The sequence below is a fragment of the Bombina bombina genome, chromosome 1, assembly GCF_027579735.1.
Source record: "Bombina bombina isolate aBomBom1 chromosome 1, aBomBom1.pri, whole genome shotgun sequence".
Lineage (NCBI taxonomy): Eukaryota > Metazoa > Chordata > Amphibia > Anura > Bombinatoridae > Bombina > Bombina bombina.
The window spans coordinates 627,420,547-627,437,689 of NC_069499.1; positions in this window are offsets into that span (position 1 = coordinate 627,420,547).

Sequence of the window (17,143 nt, forward strand, 5' to 3'; positions counted from 1 at the left end):
GTAAATGCATAGTGAATATGTGGGGTACAAGCATAAAATTAGTATGAGTGGGTCTGGGACACAGAAATTGTAGGAGTTGTTATAAAGATAACAACAGTGGGCAGAAGGGGAAGGGCCAAATATAGGTTAGAAAGTGTTAGTAGAATGAGTGAATAACATAAACATAAATAAAATAATATATAAAAATAAAAAAAATAGATTTCCCAATTTTGCCTGTGAAATTGTCCTGTTAAGCACCTGTCACTACAAACAACTCTAAACATCAAGACTTGCACATGTAAGTCACAATCAGAATGTGTTCACTCACTCATCCTGTCTCACCAAGGTTACATCAGCTCACTCCTAATTGGTCATTCTATCACACGATTTTCAACAATCTAATACATCACGGACACAGCTGTCTGACTAATCTACTTCATTCAACAATCCTCTGCTACTCCACTCTGTCAATTTATCCCTTAGCTTCTCATTTATTTTAGAAATATAATTAATGAAATTCTGACTTTCCTAAAACAAAGTCATTTTTTCTCCTTATCATTTTATGTCTAATATACAGCAGGTGCCAGCTTTAAGTGCCAGCACAGTCCAGAATTCTAAGTATTCTTTAATACAGATAAATTAATTTTATTTCTAATTGATTAAGGTGCATGCAGACAGATAAGAAAATCCTTGTCTGCAGCCCTCAAAGGCAAAATTTGAGCATCCCAGTTGTTTCCCCATCACCAAAACCTTTCAGATCTCTGCAGAAAAAAAATTGCAAAGATTTAGACATTTATCATCCCTAACTCTGGTCACCATATGTTCAAAGATTTCACTTAAATACAATATATATTGGTACACCCCAAGACCGAGTATATACATGGTATGTTTTCATGGAGACTCTCATGCTATTGGGATAATGCAGTTGAAAGTTGAAAATAAAAAGTTATCACTCATAAAAAAGCTTCAGGCATGCTAACATCTGGAAGTCGTATAAGTGCACCCACACTATAACTTCTATGGTTTTACGCTACAAAACCCTGTTCTGGCTTTCGCTCATGGGCTATTCCAAGTGCTCTACAGTTCAAAGTGCAAATACTTCAAATAGCATTGTTCTTCACTTTTAAGAACATTTTATTTTTAAATAATACACATTGTATAGCCCTTCCCTGTCAAACACCTTGTCATATACAATATCACTTTAAGACATTTTTATACATTTTTTTTATTAATATATATTTAATATGTGTATACATATCTCTATCTATCTAAATATATAAATGTAATACTTAATTATAATGAGCTAGATTACAAATTGAGCGTCAAATATCGCTTTCGCTCTCACGAGAGTGCGCCTCCATAGGCTCCAATTGGAACCTTATTCTCATGCCGTGAGAAATGCCATGAGAACTAGCGCAGTGATAGGCAGCAATTTTAAATATATAAGTAACAGTAAATTAATATATACATATATATTTCTGTGCTAATATGTGGATATACACATATTTACACATAAACATATCTGTATATAAGCATATACATATATATAATAATTTATTCAGAACAGGCAGTTCCTATAGACCGCAATGTAAAGGAACTTTTTAGTGCCTTTTGTTTTCTAACACCCCTGAACCACTCACTTTAACCCATAAATACTGATTTGTGCAGTTTAAATAATAATTAAAGATGCTATTTTTATTATTATTATTATTATTATTATTATTATTATACAACCTCACACTTTAAAAATGTGCCCCAAATGCCTCCAAACTTAAAGGCTTATGAAACACAATTGTTTATTTCAGATAGAGCATGAAATTTTAAGCAACTTTCCAATTTACTCCTATTATCAATTTTTCTTGGTTCTCTTGGTATCTATAATTTAAAAAGCAGGATTGTAAGCTTTGGTGCCAACTAATTTTTTTGTTTAGCACTTAGGTGCTGAATCAAAAATGGGTCAGCTCCTAAGATTACATTCCTGCTTTTGAAATAAAGATACCAAGAGAAAATTGATAATAGGAGTGAATTAGAAAGTTTCTTAAAGTTGCATGCTTTATCTGAATCATAAAAAATAAACAAATTGGGTTTCGTATCCCTTTAAGTTTGGGGACATTTGGGGCACATTTTAAAAATGTACCAGAGGTCTGATGTCTGGTTATTTATTGTTCACCTGCAAATGGGCAAATTTGCCCGTTTGTGGGCGTGCAATAAATAAGCACTCCACTTTTAATCTGGCCTAATATTTTTACATGTTTTTGTTTTACTTTTCTTCTAGCCCTAACATTTTATTTCAGGTGTAGATTTATCAAGCAGCGGATGCTGTTATCTACACCCGAGGTTTCTGGCTCACTGAGCATAAGACCGCTGCTCCAGTGGTGTATTTAGGTTTTGTGCTGCCCTAGGCACTCAAAATTCTGCTGCCCCCCAGCCCAAAGGTTTTAGGCCTTTTTTCCCCTTAATATTTTTTTTGTGTAATTTTTTTTTTGTTTTCATAACAATTCAAAAGAAAATGGGCTAGCAAAACACTTGCATACATGTGGGTTGAATTACATGTATCTCATACCATTTTCTCCTTTTCTCCCTGAGAGAAGGGAGAGAAAAGAAGGGGAGGGGAGAAAAGGGAGAGAAAGGAAAGAAGGGAGGGAGAGAGAGAGAGCGAGAAGAGAAAAGTGGGGAGGGAGAGGAGAAAAGTGGGGAGGGAAAGAAGGGAGAGAAAGAAAGGAGGGAAAGAAGGGAGCAAGGGAGGGAGGGAAAAAAAATAAGGGGGGGGAGAAGGTAGGGAAAGAAAGAAGGGAGGGAAAGAAAGAAGGGAGGGAGATGAGGGAGGGAGGGAGTTGAGGGATGGAGAAAGGGAAAGAAAGGAGAGAGGAAGGGAGGGAAAGAAGAATTCACTTTGAAACAATCACTGCCCTTTACATGCAACAACATACAGTAATTACCATTATTCAAGTAATGAAACTTTTTAAGTGTTAGTTTACTATTTACTCTGTGAGTTCATGAATGCAGAGGAAGCTAGCTATTAGTAGCTAACATACATTAGCACTGAGAGTTTGATTAGACATCACAAGCTGATCTAAGCAGTGCACAGACACATCCAGTCTGTTAGTTACTAAGACCTGCAATAAGCACTGCACTCACAGCTCCACCATAGCTGACAAGGTGAGGCAGCATATCGACACAAGGTCTTCTCCTCCAGCCTCACCTTGTAAGCATATCCCTGGGCAAATTTCTCACCAAGAATGCTTCCACTGCAAAAATGCCAGCGGCTCTAAATGAAGCAACGGTTTAAAGGAGCACTGCCTGTGAAGAGCGACCTATGCTATAATACGCCTCTGTGCTGTTTCTTAACTTGTTGGCCACCTCTGCGGTGGCAGACTGCAATCATCCCGATCCGATCAGGATAATTGACACCCCCTGCTAGCAGGGGGTGGCATTGCACAATCATGTCCTCCCGCAATTTGACAAATTTGCCCCCAGGTGGTTTTTAGCTCTCGAAGGCAGCATATAACTCACAACTTGTTGTAATTTGATTGATGTGTAGCGAGACCGCACTATTTATTGAAAGTATCGGACAAGTAAAAGGATGTCGGCCACGCCAAACTTTCTCTTGTCATTTTGTTTTACCATGGACTTGTAATACCAGATTGTACACTAATCTTATAATCTAAATATATTGATAATGTGTCACTTCTATGTACCTTTAATTGATAAATGCAATAAAGTCTAAACCTCCCTGTCTACAGCTTACAAAAATATGAATTATTTTATTTTCACTATATAATAAAACTGTAATACAATTCACCATGTAAGACCATATGGTTTTACAAAAGCAATACAATTTAACTTAAATTTAGAGGTTTTTTTTCCAAACTCTCAGCTAGATTACAAGTTGCGGGCTGACTGCAGCGCACGTGCGGTATGTTTTTTCTCTAGGCTTCCTCGAGGGTATTTAGCCTCACTAGCATCACCAGCCCTTTTGTTATTAAATAGTATTTAATAACAAAAGGTCTGCTTAGGCTAGTGAGGCTGAAGACCCTTGAGGAAGCCTAGAGAAAAAACATACCGCACGTGCACTGCAGTCAGTGCGCAATTTGTAATCTCAGTGTCTGTTTTTTTAAGCCGGCTCTTATGTATATAGTTGCCCACATAAAGCAATATTTAAAGGGATATGAAACCCACATTTTTTTCTTTCATTATTCAGATAGAGCAATTTTAAGAAACTTTATTTTTTACTCCTATTATCAAATTTTCTTCATTCTCTTGGTAAGCTTTGTTGAAGGACAGAGGCATAACTAAAAAACTACAGGGCTCAGGTGCAAGAATCTAAGAAGGGCCTTCTACCCCCCAAAAAAATTGAATTTGATACATATCTTATTTTAAAATTATTTTAGCATTTAACACAGAAAAAAAAATTGTGAATCAGATTACGTGTCTTCAAAAGGAGGTACCCTGTGCCCACAGTCTGTGAGATGGTCTGACCCCCTATTACTGTATATAGTGAAACTGTTTAACCCACCAGTACTGTATATAGTGAGTCAGTGACATAGTCTGTAATCTGTAATCTGCTGGTGAGATGGCTGGCCTGACCCTACCCGTCCCAGTACTTTATAAAGTGACCACAGTAGTCTGTGACATGGTCCAGCCCCCTGTACTGTATATAGGGGCTGTTTACCCCCCCCCCCCCCCACCCCATGCTGTAGAAACAAGGTCTGTAATCTGCTGGTTCCACAAAACATATACACACACATACATGCATAAATACACACATACACACACCCACATAAACACAAACATACATGCATAAATACACATACACACATAAACACAAACATACATGCATAAATAAACACACAGTCACATACATACATACACACATACATACACACACACACACATAAACACAAACATACATGCATAAATACATACACACACGCATAAACACAAACATACATGCATAAATAAATAAATAAACACACAGTCACATACATACACACACGCACACACACATAAACACAAACACACATGCATAAATAAACACACAGTCACATACATACATACACACATACATACACACACACACACACATAAACACAAACATACATGCATAAATACATACACACACACGCATAAACACAAACATACATGCATAAATAAATAAACACACAGTCACATACATACACACACGCACACACACATAAACACAAACACACATGCATAAATAAACACACAGTCACATACATACATACACACACACACATAAACACAAACACACATGCATAAATAAACACACAGTCACATACATACATACACACATACATACACACACACACACACATAAACACAAACATACATGCATAAATACATACACACACACGCATAAACACAAACATACATGCATAAATAAATAAACACACAGTCACATACATACACACACGCACACACACATAAACACAAACATACATGCATAAATACATACACACATATAAACTCAAACATTCATGCATAAATACACACATATACATACGTACACATGCCTATAGGTTTAAGCTTTAGCTTAATTGTACATTTCAGTCATCACCCTGTGAGGTCATGGAATAGCAAATCTTTATTATTATTATATTAAATATAAATTAAAATATCAAAGGAGCCTAAATCAAATGGTTCATAGAGAGAGGAACAAGAATTGTAATATGAGCCATGACTTCCTGACCCCATGGGTTGTTCTATGTTACCAAGTTAGTATTTTACAGCACTAATAGTATCACAGAGACAGCAATATTTAACCCTTTTATTGCAAATGATTTAACCACTTGATTTACCTTAATTCCCATGCATGATGCACAGTTGTCAACCCAATTTATAGCAGTTTTTTATGGTTAAAATAACTTTTTATACAGTCAACATAATTTATATCAAAATAAATACATAAATAAAGACAAAATATCTGTAATGGAGAGATACTAGAATGAAAATGTAGTATGGAGTAGGACCATTCAAATATAATTAAAACCATTATAGTGCTCTGCTACTAACTATGAAAATCTACTGTTAGCAGGGGAAAAAAGCATCTTGTAGTATATTGAGTTGTTAAGCAGTTATTAATTGTCCATTACACCTATGCAGCAGTGATTTGGCTACTTGGCTGCCTATTTGCACTGAGCCATGCTTTTTATGGTGATATGGTGATATTATGGTGACCCTAGGTCCGTACTACCCCCCAAGCCAGTACTATATGTAGTGTGTGACTGCGAAGTGATATAGTCTGTGAGATGGTTCGGCCCTGATACTCCCCTAAAACGCTCAGCCTTACCGGTTGCAGCCATTGCGCTACTGACAACCTGACACCTGTCCAGTCCACTACTCCAGTTACTGGTTCATTTATTCAGCCTGGCAGCCTTTCACAATGCCACTCATCCTCACACTGACTCACCACCACTAGCCTAGTAGCCTTCTCTAGCCACCCTCCTTGCCCAGCTGCCTCTGCTCATCACTAGTCTCTCATTCAGTCTCTCACACTGACTGACTACACGTGCAGTCACGAGCTGATTAAGCAGCCTACCTGTACAGTCAGGAGCGTAGCCAATGTGTGTGCGGTGCGCCAACCGCCAAAGCCAATCACAGTCAGTCAGGCTCAGAGTCAGAGATCATGATGGAAGTCAACTTAGTTCCAGGAGTGGCACGGCCAATAAGTAAAACAGAAACACTAACCCCTGTAGTCAGAGACAGAGACACTAGTGAAGCATCATGTCACACTCACATGATATCAGTGCAGGCAGTGGAAAGTCAACATTTTTTATTGAAAAAAATAATACATTTTTTTTTTTCCTGAAGCTAGTTCCCCCCCTGTGGGCCCGGTCGCAGTTGCAACCTCTGAACCCCCCGTAGTTATGCCCGTGTTGAAGGAGCATTCGGTATATATAGATGCAGCCTCCAATCAGCAGCTAGAACTTAGGTTCTTTGCTGCTCCTGAGCTTTCCTAGATTAACCTTTCAGCAAAGGATAACAAGAGAAGGAAGCAAATTAAATAATATAAGTAAATTAAAAAGTTGTTTAAAATTGTATTCTCTATCTGAATCATGAAACCCTTTAACCCCTTTTGCTATACTGGTAATTCTAGAGAGAAACTTTCCCAAAGTACCAGAGAATTTTTAGTACAGTATTTTTGCTATCAATCCGTTTAAGCAGAAACAGTGCCTTTGTTTTTCTTTTTATTTACCAATGAAAACCCAAGGTATTGATATAGGCACATTTTGTTATATTTGATGCCACTATTTGGCCTCCAAATACGATCATAAAAAGAATTGTAAACTTTTTCACAAGCTTTAGGTTTCTCACAAAAATTATTAATAAAATGTACCGCGTAAAATTGCTTAGTTATATATTCCTGATATGTCTTTAACACATTCGGCTAGATTACGAGTTTTACATTATGAGTGAAAAAGCCTCAAAACGCTGCTTTTTTCACTACTGCTGCTATTACGAGTCTTGTCAGAATAGCTGTACCGCACACTTTTTTGGCTGTAACGCAACATAGCTACCGCACCTTTCAAAAAGTCCTTTTTCGATGGGACTTCCATAGCGCCGGAATTAAGAGTTTTGCCTGGGAGGCCAAAAAGTGAGCGGTACAGCCTAATATAATAAGATTCATAACGCCATCTAAAGTCAGTAGTTATGGGTTTTGCGCTACATAACTAAAGTGTTACAAAGTACACTACACTAACACCCATAAACTACCTATTAACCCCTAAACCGAGGCCCTCCCACATCGCAAACACTATAATAAAAATATTAACCCCTAATCTGCCGCTCCGGACATCGCCGCCACTATAATAAACATATTAATCCCTAAACTGCCGCACTCCTGCATCGCAAACACTAGTTAAATATTATTAACCCATAATCTGCCATCCCCAACGTCACCCCCGCCACTATACTAAAGTTATTAACCCCTAAACCTAACCCTAAGTCTAACCCTAACACCCCTAACTTTAATATAATTAAAATAAATCTAAATAAAAATTACTATCATTAACTAAATAATTCCTATTTAAAACTAAATACTTACCTATAAAATAAACCCTAAGCTAGCTACAATGTAATAGTTACATTGTAGCTGTCTTAGGTTTTATTTTTATTTCACAGCTAAGTTTGTATTTATTTTAACTAGGTAGACTAGTTAGTAAATAGTTATTAACTATTTACCATCTAGTTAAAATAAATACAAATTTACCTGTAAAATAAAACCTCACCTGTCTTACACTAACACCTAACATTACACTACAATTAAATAAATTACATTAATTAAATACAATTAACTAAATTACAAAAAAACAAAAACACTAAATTACACAACATAAAAAAGAAATGATCAAATATTTAAACTAATTACACCTAATCTAATAGTCCGATCAAAATAAAAAAGCCCCCCCCAATAAAAAAAACCCTAACCTAAACTAACCTGCCAAAAGTCATTAAAAGGGCCTTTTGCAGGGCATTGCCCCCCAAAAATCAGCTCTTTTACCTGTAAAAAAAATACAAACAACCCCTCAACAGTAAAACCCACCACCCACACAACCAATTCCCCCAAATAAAATCCAATCTAAAAAACCTAAGCTCCCCATTGCCCTAAAAAGGGCATTTGGATGGGCATTACCCTTAAAAGGGCATTTAGCTCTTTTTCTTTGCCCAAACCCCTAATCTAAAAATAAAACCCACCCAATAAACCATTAAAAAACCTAACACTAACCCCCGAAGATCCACTTACAGTTTTTGAAGACCTCAACGAAGCCGGAAGAAATCTTCATCCAAGCGGCAAGAAGTCGTCCTCCAGGCGGGCAGAAGTCAGCCAATCTGAATTAAAGATTGGCTGACTTGAGCTTGCATTCTATTAGCTGTTCCAATCAGCCAATAGAATGCAAGCTCAATCCTATTGGCTGATTGGATCAGCCAATAGGATTTTTTCACCTTTAATTCCGATCGGCCAGATTACGCAAAACTCGTAATCTGGCAGATTGTCAATAAAGAGGAGTATTTACGGACATAATACTCATATGCTAAATCACTTGAAACTAATGCAGTATAATTGTAAAAAGCTGACAGGAAAGAATCACCTGAACATCTCTATGTAAAAAAATAAGTAATTTTACCTCACAATCTCCTCAGCTCAGCAGAGTAAGTGCTGTTTGAAAAGTTGTACTTCAGCTGCTGCCCAGCTGCAGGTAAAATGAGAAATGAGCAGCAGCCAATCAGCATCAACAGTGCTGAGGTCATGAACTCTTTTACTTTGATGTCATGAGATTTGACTTAACTCTCGTGAGATTTCATTGTAAACTTCCTTACACTGACTAGGGCCTAGATTTGGAGTTCGGCGGTAGCCGTCAAAACCAGCGTTAGAGGCTCCTAACGCTGGTTTTGGCCGCCCGCTGGTATTTGGAGTCAGTGATTAAAGGGTCTAACGCTCACTTTTCAGCCGCGACTTTTCCATACCGCAGATCCCCCTACGCCATTTGCGTATCCTATCTTTTCAATGGGATCTTCCTAACGCCGGTATTTAGAGTCGTTTCTGAAGTGAGCGTTAGAGCTCTAACGACAAAATTCCAGCCGCCTGAAAATAGCAGGAGTTAAGAGCTTTCTGGCTAACGCCGGTTCATAAAGCTCTTAACTACTGTACCCTAAAGTACACTAACACCCATAAACTACCTATGTACCCCTAAACCGAGCTCCCCCCACATCGCCGCCACTCGATTAAAATTTTTAACCCCGAATCTGCCGACCGCCACCTACGTTATCCTTATGTACCCCTAATCTGCTGCCCCTAACCCCGCCGACCCCTGTATTACATTTATTAACCCCTAACCTGCCCCCCACAACGTCGCCGCCAGCTACTTAAAATAATTAACCCCTAATCTTCCGACCGCAAAGCGCCGCCACCTACGTTATCCCTATGTACCCCTAATCTGCTACCCCTAACACCGCCGACCCCTATATTATATTTATTAACCCCTAATCTGCCCCCCTCAACGTCGCCGACACCTGCCTAGACTTATTAACCCCTAATCTGCCGAGCGGACCTGAGCGCTACTATAATAAAGTTATTAACCCCTAACCCGCCTCACTAACCCTATAATAAATAGTATTAACCCCCTAATCTGCCCTCCCTAACATCGCCGACACCTAACTTCAATTATTAACCCCTAATCTGACGACCAGAGCTCACCGCTATTCTAATAAATTGATTAACCCCTAAAGCTAAGTCTAACCCTAACACTAACACCCCCCTAACTTAAATATAATTTACATCTAACGAAATAAATTAACTCTTATTAAATAAATTATTCCTATTTAAAGCTAAATACTTACCTGTAAAATAAATCCTAATATAGCTACAATATAAATTATAATTATATTATAGCTATTTTAGGATTAATATTTATTTTACAGGCAACTTGGTATTTATTTTAACTAGGTACAATAGCTATTAAATAGTTAAGAACTATTTAATAGTTACCTAGTTAAAATAATAACAAATTTACCTGTAAAATAAATCCTAACCTAAGATATAATTAAACCTAACACTACCCTATCAATAAAATAATTAAATAAACTACCTACAATTACCTACAATTAACCTAACACTACACTATCAATAAATTAATTAAACACAATTGCTACAAATAAATACAATTAAATAAACTAGCTAAAGTACAAAAAATAAAAAAGAACTAAGTTACAAAAAATAAAAAAATATTTACAAACATAAGAAAAATATTACAACAATTTTAAACTAATTACACCTACTCTAAGCCCCCTAATAAAATAACAAAGCCCCCCAAAATAAAAAATTCCCTACCCTATTCTAAATTAAAAAAGTTACAAGCTCTTTTACCTTACCAGCCCTGAACAGGGCCCTTTGCGGGGCATGCCCCAAGAATTTCAGCTCTTTTGCCTGTAAAAGAATAAATACAATACCCCCCCCCCAACATTACAACCCACCACCCACATATCCCTAATCTAACCCAAACCCCCCTTAAATAAACCTAACACTAAGCCCCTGAAGATCTTCCTACCTTGTCTTCACCATACCAGGTTCACCGATCCGTCCTGGCTCCAACATCTTCATCCAACCCAAGCGGGGGTTGGCGATCCATCATCCGGTGCTGAAGAGGTCCAGAAGAGGCTCCAAAGTCTTCCTCCTATCCGGCAAGAAGAGGACATCCGGACCGGCAAACATCTTCTCCAAGCGGCATCTTCGATCTTCTTCCATCCGGTGCGGAGCGGGTCCATCTTGAAGCAGGCGACGCGGATCCATCCTCTTCTTCCGTTGTCTCCCGACTAATGACGGTTCCTTTAAGGGATGTCATCCAAGATGGCGTCCCTCGAATTCCGATTGGCTGATAGGATTCTATCAGCCAATCGGAATTAAGGTAGGAATTTTCTGATTGGCTGATGGAATCAGCCAATCAGAATCAAGTTCAATCCGATTGGCTGATCCAATCAGCCAATCAGATTGAGCTCGCATTCTATTGGCTGATCGGAACAGCCAATAGAATGCGAGCTCAATCTGATTGGCTGATTGGATCAGCCAATCGGATTGAACTTGATTCTGATTGGCTGATTCCATCAGCCAATCAGAAAATTCCTACCTTAATTCCGATTGGCTGATAGAATCCTATCAGCCAATCGGAATTCGAGGGACGCCATCTTGGATGACGTCCCTTAAAGGAACCGTCATTAGTCGGGAGACAACGGAAGAAGAGGATGGATCCGCGTCGCCTGCTTCAAGATGGACCCGCTCCGCACCGGATGGAAGAAGATCGAAGATGCCGCTTGGAGAAGATGTTTGCCGGTCCGGATGTCCTCTTCTTGCCGGATAGGAGGAAGACTTTGGAGCCTCTTCTGGACCTCTTCAGCACCGGATGATGGATCGCCAACCCCCGCTTGGGTTGGATGAAGATGTTGGAGCCAGGACGGATCGGTGAACCTGGTATGGTGAAGACAAGGTAGGAAGATCTTCAGGGGCTTAGTGTTAGGTTTATTTAAGGGGGGTTTGGGTTAGATTAGGGGTATGTGGGTGGTGGGTTGTAATGTTGGGGGGGTATTGTATTTATTCTTTTACAGGCAAAAGAGCTGAAATTCTTGGGGCATGCCCCGCAAAGGGCCCTGTTCAGGGCTGGTAAGGTAAAAGAGCTTGTAACTTTTTTAATTTAGAATAGGGTAGGGAATTTTTTATTTTGGGGGGCTTTGTTATTTTATTAGGGGGCTTAGAGTAGGTGTAATTAGTTTAAAATTGTTGTAATATTTTTCTTATGTTTGTAAATATTTTTTTATTTTTTGTAACTTAGTTCTTTTTTATTTTTTGTACTTTAGCTAGTTTATTTAATTGTATTTATTTGTAGCAATTGTGTTTAATTAATTTATTGATAGTGTAGTGTTAGGTTAATTGTAGGTAATTGTAGGTAGTTTATTTAATTATTTTATTGATAGGGTAGTGTTAGGTTTAATTATATCTTAGGTTAGGATTTATTTTACAGGTAAATTTGTTATTATTTTAACTAGGTAACTATTAAATAGTTCTTAACTATTTAATAGCTATTGTACCTGGTTAAAATAATTACAAAGTTGCCTGTAAAATAAATATTAATCCTAAAATAGCTACAATGTAATTATAATTTATATTGTAGCTATATTAGGATTTATTTTACAGGTAAGTATTTAGCTTTAAATAGGAACCATTTATTTAATAAGAGTTCATTTATTTCGTTAGATGTAAATTATATTTAAGTTATGGGGGTGTTAGTGTTAGGGTTAGACTTAGCGTTAGGGGTTAATACATTTATTAGAATAGCGGTGAGCTCCGCTCGGAAGATTAGGGGTTAATAATTCAAGGTAGGTGTCGGCGATGTTAGGGAGGGCAGATTAGGGGTTAATACTATTTATGATAGGGTTAGTGAGGCGGATTAGGGGTTAATAACTTTATTATAGTAGCGCTCAGGTCCGCTCGGCAGATTAGGAGTTAATAAGTGTAGGCAGGTGTCGGCGACGTTGAGGGGGGCAGATTAGGGGTTAATAAATATAATATAGGGGTCGGCGATGTTAGGGCAGCAGATTAGGGGTACATAGGGATAACGTAGGTTGCGGCGGTTTACGGAGCGGCAGATTAGGGGTTAAAAAAAATATGCAGGGGTCAGCGATAGCGGGGGCGGCAGATTAGGGGTTAATAAGTGTAAGGTTAGGGGTGTTTAGACTCGGGGTACATGTTAGAGTGTTAGGTGCAGACATAGGAAGTGTTTCCCCATAGGAAACAATGGGGCTGCATTAGGAGCTGAACGCTGCTTTTTTGCAGGTGTTAGTTTTTTTTTCAGCTCAAACAGCCCCATTGTTTCCTATGGGAGAATCGTGCACGAGCACGTTTTTGAGGCCGGCCGCGTCCGTAAGCAACTCTGGTATCGAGAGTTGCATTTGCGGTAAAAATGCTCTACGCTCCTTTTTTGGAGCCTAACGCAGCATTTGTTTGAACTCTCGATACCAGAGTTAATTTTATGGTGCGGCCAGAAAAAAGCCCGCGGAGCGTTAACAGCCCTTTTACCGCCAAACTCCAAATCTAGGCCTAGGGAAATAAGATGAGTGTGCACGAAAGCTTGCTCCTTCTGCTGTCCCGGGACAGACATACTGATTTGTTGCTTGGACTATGCGTTTACAAACTTTTTCCTGCTCTGAGCAACAAGACTGTCACATAAATAAGCCCTCCAGTATGTATTCAATACGTTGGGGCCAAATTATCAAGCCTTCAGGCTCGCCAGAAACAGCAGTTATGAAGCAGCGGTTTAAAGACCACAGCTCCATAAGGTCTGAGGCAGCGGACAGAAATTAACCTGATTGAATACGATTGGGTTGATTGACACCCCCTGCTAGCGGTCGATTGGCCACAAATCTGCAGGGGGTGGCATTGCACAAGTAGTTCACAACGTATGCTGTCAGCATTTATCGATGTGCAGAGGACATGAATACACTAAATCGTATCATGTCCGCTTGCCTTGTGATAAATTGTCCCCTTTAAGTCCTTGGGGATAGAGGCTGATTTTGGGACTTCTATGTTGACATTTTTGTGTGATAACTGAGTTTGAGTTTCTCAGTATACAAAAGGGACAAGAAACACATTTTTTTTTCTTTCACGATTCAGATAGAGAGCACAATTTTTTCATTTACTTCTATTATCAATTTTGCTTCATTCTCTTGGTATCCTTTATGCACTACTGGGAGCTAGCTGAATACATTGGTAAGCCAATGAGAAGAGGCATATATTTGCAGTCAAATTACTGCAAATGGTGTGTGGAGATATTATATCTGACTCAACTATGCTGCCCTTAAATCTGATCTCTCCCAAAATCAGATATAGTGATGAAAACAAGCTAAGTGGGGGGAGGGGAGCGCTCTGGTGTGAGCTGTGAGTAGGATTGTGGTTAGATGTGTTTTTTTTGTGAGCCAATCTTTGATTGGTGTCAGTGGTGAATAAAATAAAATAATAATATAGTGAATAACTAAATCAAAATAATATATGACCAATCTTTGATTGGGATATATTTCTAATATATCTAGTGAAGTGTGAGATAGTTAACTCAAATAGTATAACCAATCTTTGATTGGGATATATTTTCTAATATATCTAATATATCTAGTGAAGTGTGAGATAGTTATCTCAAATAGTGTATGAGACTATTATCTCGAATGTTAACAATGTGTGTCACTCTAAACTATATGACTGGGCTTGATAGAATAAATTCGGTGCCCTTCTTGGAGGTATTAAAACCACATTAATATAAATTGGAAATGAGACGATATATTCAGATAAGTGTTCATATAATTTTACTAAGCAATATTTAAAAAGATAATTTGTTTATACATGGACTTATTGATAACCATATAAAAGTGTAATCATAAAATACAAAATGCTAAATAGCAGTTACGTTATACTCGTCAAATATTTCTTATAGGTCAGCGACTCTAAAATATTAAGAATGACTTATCTCCTAGAACTCATTAATGTTAGCAATGATGTTGGTGATTGTATTGTGTATACAATCACTATAGATATGCAGCTTGTAGGATAATAAACATTGATGTCAATACAGAGACAATTCCTTAAAAGATATATATATATATTCCTTGACTGCTATATGTGGAAAACAGATGTAAATGCACATCAGATGTAAATGTACATCAAATCCAATGGCGATTGAGAATGTTAACGTTAATGGTAACAGTGTTAATGATCCTGGTTAAAAACCTATAGTTAAATATGTATAGGTATACGTTGGTCGTCAAATGACAGTTCTGTGAATAATATGGTGTATGAGTTGTGGCCACAACTATTTGTATTTATCCAAGGGTATTTGTCCCTGTTAAAAATGCTCTATCTGTTCAGAGCGTTTGTTTATAGTATAAAATGTCACTGTTAAAAATGGCTCAACATCTGAGCATGTGAGTCAAAAGGCGTGAAGCAGTGCTCCCCCTTGCCGTACTACTGATTTCCCTTACCTCCTCTTCAATTTTGTCGGTGTTCAGAAGGTTACCTGGCAGGTTTCTGCTGCGGGTTTGATAAAGGCGCGATATAGTGCTGAAACGCGTAGATCTGACCAACCAGTGTGACCAGGAAGAAAAGGCTCTAGCAAACACGAGGAATTCGTCCAAGAACCACTCCCCCCATGACCCGACTACTTGATTGGACCTCTGAGGACCATACGTAAAGCCTACATACGTCAGGGTAAGAAGGGACTGCCGGGAAATACAAAACGGCGAGACGCCGAAAAGAAAAAGGATTCAACAAACCCGCAGCAGAAACCTGCCAGGTAACCTTCTGAACACCGACAATATTGAAGAGGAGGTAAGGGAAATCAGTAGTACGGCAAGGGGGAGCACTGCTTCACGCCTTTTGACTCACATGCTCAGATGTTGAGCCATTTTTAACAGTGACATTTTATACTATAAACAAACGCTCTGAACAGATAGAGCATTTTTAACAGGGACAAATACCCTTGGATAAATACAAATAGTTGTGGCCACAACTCATACACCATATTATTCACAGAACTGTCATTTGACGACCAACGTATACCTATACATATTTAACTATAGGTTTTTAACCAGGATCATTAACACTGTTACCATTAACGTTAACATTCTCAATCGCCATTGGATTTGATGTACATTTACATCTGATGTGCATTTACATCTGTTTTCCACATATAGCAGTCAAGGAATATATATATATATCTTTTAAGGAATTGTCTCTGTATTGACATCAATGTTTATTATCCTACAAGCTGCATATCTATAGCGATTGTATACACAATACAATCACCAACATCATTGCTAACATTAATGAGTTCTAGGAGATAAGTTATTCTTAATATTTTAGAGTCGCTGACCTATAAGAAATATTTGACGAGTATAACGTAACTGCTATTTAGCATTTTGTATTTTATGATTACACTTTTATATGGTTATCAATAAGTCCATGTATAAACAAATTATCTTTTTAAATATTGCTTAGTAAAATTATATGAACACTTATCTGAATATATCGTCTCATTTCCAATTTATATTAATGTGGTTTTAATACCTCCAAGAAGGGCACCGAATTTATTCTATCAAGCCCAGTCATATAGTTTAGAGTGACACACATTGTTAACATTCGAGATAATAGTCTCATACACTATTTGAGATAACTATCTCACACTTCACTAGATATATTAGATATATTAGAAAATATATCCCAATCAAAGATTGGTTATACTATTTGAGTTAACTATCTCACACTTCACTAGATATATTAGAAATATATCCCAATCAAAGATTGGTCATATATTATTTTGATTTAGTTATTCACTATATTATTATTTTATTTTATTCACCACTGACACCAATCAAAGATTGGCTCACATAAAACACATCTAACCACAATCCTACTCACAGCTCACACCAGAGCGCTCCCCTCCCCCCACTTAGCATATATTTGCAGTCACTAATCAGAAGCTAACTCCAAGCGCCTGAGCTTACCTAGGTATGCTTTTCAACAAATGATACAAAGAGAATGAAGCAAATTAGATAGTATATTGGAAAATTGTATGCACTATCTGAAATATAAAAATAACACATTTTAGCACCA